The sequence below is a fragment of the Scatophagus argus genome, chromosome 10 (genome assembly GCF_020382885.2).
Source record: "Scatophagus argus isolate fScaArg1 chromosome 10, fScaArg1.pri, whole genome shotgun sequence".
NCBI lineage: Eukaryota > Metazoa > Chordata > Actinopteri > Scatophagidae > Scatophagus > Scatophagus argus.
Window position 1 is genome coordinate 21,399,269 of NC_058502.1, and position 7,593 is coordinate 21,406,861.

A 7,593-nucleotide genomic window follows, 5' to 3' on the forward strand; every position below is an offset into this window, starting at 1 on the left:
GTCGACAACGTTTGACATCACATGTCACAAAGTGCTTTAGAGCATAAATAAATTAAATCAACCTGGATCCATTTTTATTCATTTAAACAATGTACTTTCAAATTAAATTTGGATGAAAACACTGAAGTTAATTTCAAGTGATGAGGAGCCCCAAGGACAGCATGCAGCTTAAAATATTCATGCCCTCTGAAATTTTGTTACAGCTCAAAATAGTGTTTTCACATTGTTCTGCTAAAATGAATGAAGTGTTCCTTTACTCAAAGATGTGACTTTTACCAACTGAACCATTTGAGCGTTTTTGTTCTGTATTGTCATATATTGTGTTAAGTTTTTCCTTCATGGTAAGAAGGTAGCAAAACTGAAAAATGTTTTCAATTTTACTACAGGTTTATTTATTTATTTAATTTTACATCATACATACATTATTACATTATTGATTACAGCTCTGTGGTATCCATCTATCCATTCCATACCATCTCATCAGAGGATCTTGTTGTATATTGGATAGCGATGATGTGAAGATGTTGAAGGAGATATCCGCTGGCACTGTCTTGATTGTGTAAGAAGTTTATTACAAAGCAAACCAGCATCAATTACAGTGGTATGAAAAAGTTTGGGCACCCCTGATCATTTTCAGGATTTTCCTTTGTAAATCATTGGTTGTTCGGATCAGCAATTTCAGTTAAATATATCATATAGCAGACAAACACAGTGATATTTCAGAAGTGAAATGAAGTTTATAGGATTAACAGAAAGTGTGCAATAATTACTTAAACAACATTAGGCAGGTGCATAAATTTGGGCACCACAACAGAAAAATGACATCAATATTTCGTAGATCCTCCTTTTGCAGAAATAACAGCCTCTAAACGCTTCCTATAGCTTCCAATGAGGGTCTGGAGTCTGGTTGAAGGTATTTTTGACCATTCTTCTTTACAAAAAAATGGTTTCCGAGCATGGACAGCCCGCTTTAAATCACACCACAGATTTTCAATAATGTTCAGGTCTGGGGACTGAGATGGCCATTCCAGAACGTTGTAGTTGTTCCTCTGCATGAATGCCTTTGTAGAGTTTGAGCAGTGTTTGGGGTCGTTGTCTTGTTGAAGTATCCAGCCCCGGCGCAACTTCAACTTTGTCACTGATTCTTGAACATTGTTGGCAAGAATCTGCTGATACTGACTGGAATCCATGCGACCTTCAACTTTTACAAGATTGCCAGTACCTGCACTGGCCACACAGCCCCACAGCATGATGGAACCACCACCAAATTTTACTGTGGGTAGCAAGTGTTTGTCTTGGAATGCTGTGTTCTTCTTCCGCCATGCATACCGCCCCTTGTTATGTCCAAATAACTCAATTTCACATTCATCAGTCCACAGCACCTTATTCCAAAAGGAAGCTGGCTTGTCCAAATGTGCTTTAGCATACCTCAAGCGACTCTGTTTGTGGCATGTGCGTAGAAAAGGCTTCCGCCGCATTACTCTCCCATACAACATCTCCTTGTGCAAAGTGCGCTGAATAGTTGAACGATGCACAGTGACACCATCTGCAGCAAGATCATGTTGTAGGTCTTTGGAGCTGGTCTGTGGGTTGAGTTTGACCGTTCTCACCATTCCTCGCCTCTGCTTATCAGAGATTTTTCTTGGCCTGCCACTCCGGGCCTTAACTAGGACTGTGCCTGTGGTCTTCCATTTCCTCACTATGTTCCTCACAGTGGAAACTGACAGCTTAAATCTCTGAGCCAGCTTTTTGTATCCTTCCCCTAAACCAGTGCTTCTCAATTATTTTCTGTTGCGCCCCCCCCCAGCAAGTAGAAAACAATTCGCGCCCCCCCCCCCCCCCCCCCCCCCACTCTCCGCCGCGACTATAAATAATAGTAATAATAATATGTAATAATATTTAATAATATGTAATAATAGGATGCTAACAATTCTCGCTGGTTTACTGAAGTAGTATTCACAAAGCGGGATGATTGTTGGCAATATTCGGCACGTTTTGGCTGAAATAACTCCAGCGGCTTATCAGCATGATTGGGATGTAATGTCTTCAAGTGGCGCCTTAATTTATTTGGCTTCATGCTGTCCGCTGCCAGCATGTTTAGACAGTAAACACACCGGTCTGTCGTCTCCCACTGTAGTCACAGTGAAGCCAAGCGCTACATATGCTTCGTCATATTTCCTCGAGTTACTTTTGTCTCATTATCTTCGTCTCTCTCCGCCTTTCTTCTCATCCCTGTTAAAAATTTCTTCATGTTGTCTCTTAAGGGTTCGTTTACTGCACTTCATATCGCCTGCTCGGTGCAAAAAAGCCGCTACACCATAGAGCTAATACTCCCTGCGCACACTCTGACAATGAGAGCGCCACTGCCAACTACTGTAGTGGATGTGCAATTACACTTTATTCTAGTACGGCAAAAAAAGCATGTTCCCCAGGGTCACACGCGCCCCCCTGGCATCGCACCGCGCCCCCCCAGGGGGGCGCGCCCCACTATTTGAGAAGCACTGCCCTAAACCATGATGTTGGACAATCTTTGTTTTCAGGTCATTTGAGAGTTGTTTTGAGGCTCCCATGTTGCCACTCCTCAGAGAAGATGCAAAAGGGAGAACAACTTGCTACTGGCCACCTGAAATACCCTTTCTCATGATCGGATTCACCTGTGTATGTAGGTCAAGGGTCAATGAGCTTACCAAACAAACTTTGTGTTCCAATAATTAGTGCTAAAGGTACTCAAATCAATAAAACAACAAGGGTGCCCAAATTTATGCACCTGCCTAATGTTGTTTAAGTAATTATTGCACACTTTCTGTTAATCCTATAAACTTCATTTCACTTCTGAAATATCACTGTGTTTGTCTGCTATATGATATATTTAACTGAAATTGCTGATCCGAACAACCAATGATTTATAAAGGAAAATCCTGAAAATGATCAGGGGTGCCCAAACTTTTTCATACCACTGTACATGCATGTGAGTGGATCCAGGCCAAATGAAGATCACACTGCTGAAACATCTCTGATCAGCTGCTCATATAGATTGGTTGTTGGTTATGAAATAATTCTATGTTGCAACAGAAAGAGGGGGAGAAGAGGCCCTCCTCCTATATGCCATATACCCTTAAACTTGGGACCCTTCTCTAATCAGGACTTGAGACATATTTGCTGAGGGGCCCCAGGAAAACATCTGGATAACCATACTAATCTTCAGATCCCCGAAGGACATCAAGCAAACTAATCTCCAGATACTACAATCTGAATTAGATTAATATGAAAAAAGAAGTAAACTAAAACAGTGTAACTCTTTAGCCATCACTGATAAAGCACAACATGTGAAGAAATGCGATCATTTGCTTTCCTTTGAGCATGAGATGAGAATATTGATATCAGCACTGGTGTCAGGATGTGGTTAACCTAGTTTAGCATACAGATTGGAAGCAGGAGGAAACAGCTAGTCTAGATCAGTCCAAAGTTCAAAAATAAAAAAACATGACCAGTGAACCAATGGTGTTGCTTTAGTCATGGAAATACTGATATAGTATGGGCATTAACTTTTTGGCTTTTGTTATTTAGCATCAGTGTTGGGGTAAGACATTATAAGAGTAACATGTTGCAGTAACATTTTACTTTAGCAGTAAAGAAGTTTACTTCATTACTAACAGTAATATTCAGTAATATTATTACATTCACTATGTCAAGTAATGTGCTACCACCAAACCCTGTATTCTGGTGTGAACGTTGTCCCGATATCAAAACATGTCGAATAGAACATACTAAATACAATGCCTATAAAAAGTATTCACTCACTAATTTGGCTTCTTTTGACAAAAAAGACTTTAAAGATTTCTATACTATCAAAATTGTGTAAAATAAGTGGCATTAATAATCACTCCACTACACCCAAATATTTCCTGCCAGTCTGGGGTGGAATCAAACCGGCAGCCCTCCAGTCACAAGCTGCTTCTCAAACCTCTAGACCATGGCTGCCCTTACAAGGGCTTTACTGTTATTATTTATTTCCTGAATATTATGTTGTTATGTCCCTGTATCATGATGTTGACATAAAAGCTAACTGAAAAGTTGCATAACAAAATTAGCAACTAAATTTCCACTTTATTGTGGTTACACATTGGACAGCTCAAGTTCTACTCATTTATCATGAACTCCACTCTGATTACAATTTAATTGAACTTTTAATGAGCCAGACCCACAATGGGGTACTGTGTGTGTGTGTGTGTGTTATATGTGTGTTGCAGAGAGAGAGCATGTAATTTTATGTTGCTGTATGTTATAGACATGTGCACGCAGAGCACATTTCTCCATATAGCATCTCACCTTCCTCTCAGCAACTGAAAACATGTAGTTAGGCTTTAATGGTGCCTCTGTTGAGATTACATGAAGTGCATGTGTGTGGGGGGTGTGTATGGTTGCTGAAGCTAAAAAATGCCTTCAGTATGTATCACCACTTCGTTTTCGCTTCCACCACCTTGCTTTGCTTCCACCACCTGCAGCACCATTTCCCTGTACTTCACACGCAAAATATGTTAACACAGGGCAAGAACAAACATTTATGCGGACCTGGAGTTGTCAGAGTCCCTGGAAGCTGGTCATCACCATTTGAAAAAGTGTGTCCCTCACAGTGTGTCCGCCTGCTGTGTTTTTTTCTCTTTTTTTGCCATCAATTATGCATCCTGCCAGTGTCACAGTGTGACAGGGGAGGGGATGAGGGCCATCCACACAGATTGGGCTGACAGGAAATAAGCTAATTTATTCAAACAAACACCCTCATCTCCCCATTTTTGTTTCACCTCCAACCTTGCATCCTTTCGTCCAGGTGTCCCTTCCAGATGGAAGGTCTCTGTTGACTGTCCCATACAGTCTGAGGGTAAAAAATATATATATATTAGTATTATGTTTTTTACAGTTTAACCAGAATCATGTTTAATTGGATCTGCAGTTATTAAACAATAGTTGTATGTTTTGAAATGTATTTAAATTTATGTGTAAATAATACAGGCAAATTACTGTTAAACAGATACTGTTGATGCTTCACACAGGCAGATTTGAATGCATCAATCCATATAGTGTTATTAAATGCTCATTGAGCAGAATTGTCAATGACATAATGGCCCTCTAAGCGTGAGTTACCATAAGCAGCCCTATGACATGTAGAGGTTTGGTGGCCACATGACTCAATGTAATTTTTGCTGCTAACTTGCAGGTGAGAGTGAATATCCCCTCGAGCACTGGCTGCTCACAACTTTGTCCAACTCACAGAGTGCAGAGGAGACAAACTGCAGTTGTGGAGCACACCATCAGGCTTAGAAGGGCAGTTCCCTTGATAACTAATTTTTAAAGAAACATAATGTAGTGCAGCTACAATACATCATTTTTCCCTCCTGATCCGATCGCCTACCCAACCCTTATCCCTAGGCATTTGAGCCAGATGTGACATGTCGTTTGTAAAAACGTAAGGTATGGGGGAAAAAGCACTATTCATTGACTAGCTCTTTCAGTGTACCACTTCTTTCAAAGACAGTCTCATGTCTTTTGATTCTTTGGAAATCAGTGGTGTCTGCATCTGCAAGGCCACTGGAGGTGCACTGGAGAAACTTGGGCTGGTTGATTCTGCGAAGCTGCAGCAGCAGCAGCAATTTTCTGGAGTGAAGTGTGCAGAGCACTCCATGTTCATTTAGTATGCTGTTACTGCGAATGCTTTAGTACAGACTGACCTGCAGTACCATTACCTTGCTGCACTTTATCTTGTTACGCGGTGAATGTACTGTGATCCAAAATGTTTTAAATTTCTAAAAGGTGAAATCGAATTTTATTTACCCTGAACTTACCTAAACTCAATTTGACCTAAACAAGCAACCTTTGATTTGCTTCTATTCCCTGTCCTTCACCGCTCCTTTCCTCAGCACTTCACATCTTACCTTTCTCCTTTCGTCTCACCGAGTTTCCTCCTTCACCACACTCTCCTCTTCTGTTCTCTCTAGCTCGTTGTCCTCGGTGTGACTTTGCAAACAGATCTATTCCAAATACAGAGGAAGGTGTCTACCCATAACTACTGGAATAGCCTACAGAAAAGAGACATAAATGGTGTACCCACAGGGAAAGCCTAGCTGCTGTGCTGCAACCAACAATATTGATCTGACAGGAGGACCAAATTACATCTCTTGTGTAACACCTGCACACAGGGACAGCCAGATGTCTTCCACATGTACAATACCTCAAGAAAACAGTCTTTTCTCTTCTTATATGCTGTACTATACGCAATTTGGTTATTTAATAACTGTACACGCCCTAATCTCAGCAAAGTCAGCACATAGTGTAAAACATAAATAATAATAGAATTTTGCAAATGAAATGTGCTCATCACCAACAGTTTTATGACTTGTTCTGGATCTGAAATTACTGAGTATTTCAAGGATGCCCATTTTATAGCCAATTATGATACTATCACCTGTTACCAATGAAACTGTTTACCTGTGGAATGTTCCTATCAGAACAATTTCCCAGGCTTTTGTTGCTCCTGTCCCAGCTTCTTTAAAGCATGTCATTGGCATCAAATTCAGAATAAGCATATACTGTGTTTTGAATGGAGCCAAAAAGTGATATTTCGCTATAGGAAAAAATAAGAAGAATGCAGATTAAAATAATATAAAGTAGGAAAATACAGATTAAATGGTAAAAATTACAGTTCCACTACAGTGCAGTGCAAGATATGAACAAATATTTCCAGGTTTAACTAAAATGCAATGCCAACAGAAGTCCTGTAAGAATTGAGAGTTTGAGCAGTTTTCAAGGAGTTTGTTCCAGATACATGGTGCATAAAAAGTGACCCCACCAAGACTGTACTTCAGGTTTTTGAACCCAGCACAGCTTTGCTGCATTACACTGGAGGATTTTGTTTGAGCCATCACCTATCAGGAACAAGTTCAGAGTTTGATCCCTGAGGTTGCACTTATCACCCCTCAAACATCCATCATTTTATCCTCATGTTTTGTCATGAAAAGTAATATTTTAATTACAAACACACAATACCTCAGATCCCTTCCCCCTTTTTTCAAAACAGTTATGGACATGAGAGGGCCTCTCCACCCAAGCCCATCATAAAATCTGCCTTTTGGCTGTAAAGCCGAAATAGCTCAGGTGAGAGAGCGTCAGACTGAAGATCTGAAAGTCCCTGGTTTAATCCTGGGTTTTGGCAGGAGTATTGAACAGTATGTACTCAGATACACAGTTTTTAGGGGGCAGCTGCAACCTAGAGGTTGTGAGAAGCGGCTTGTGACCAGAGGAAAAAAAAAAATAATAATTTGGGTTGGAGTGATTAATCAACGCTCTCCCTCTCCATTAGTGACAGCTGAGGCGTGTGTTCAGTCATTTTGGTGTATGGAAAAATATACTGACAAATTTGACGTTTTGAAGTCAAGTAGACAGTGCAACATATAAACATATTATATAATATATATATATATTATAAGATACAGTATAGGGTGAAACATAGTAATATAAGGTACATATATTTTGTTTTATTTTAAGTTTTTTGGCGTTTGGCCTTTGCACATCCCCACATTGAATTTGAAATAAAACAAG

General features: G+C 40.1%; 1 non-coding gene across 1 annotated transcript; it reads left to right on the forward strand.

Annotated features, from left to right (window-relative positions):
* Positions 1–7,134: 7,134 nt before the first annotated feature.
* trnaf-gaa lies at positions 7,135–7,207 on the forward strand. The gene has a single exon. It is a non-coding gene; the product is annotated as a tRNA-Phe (tRNA).
* The last annotated feature ends 386 nt before the right edge of the window (positions 7,208–7,593 follow it).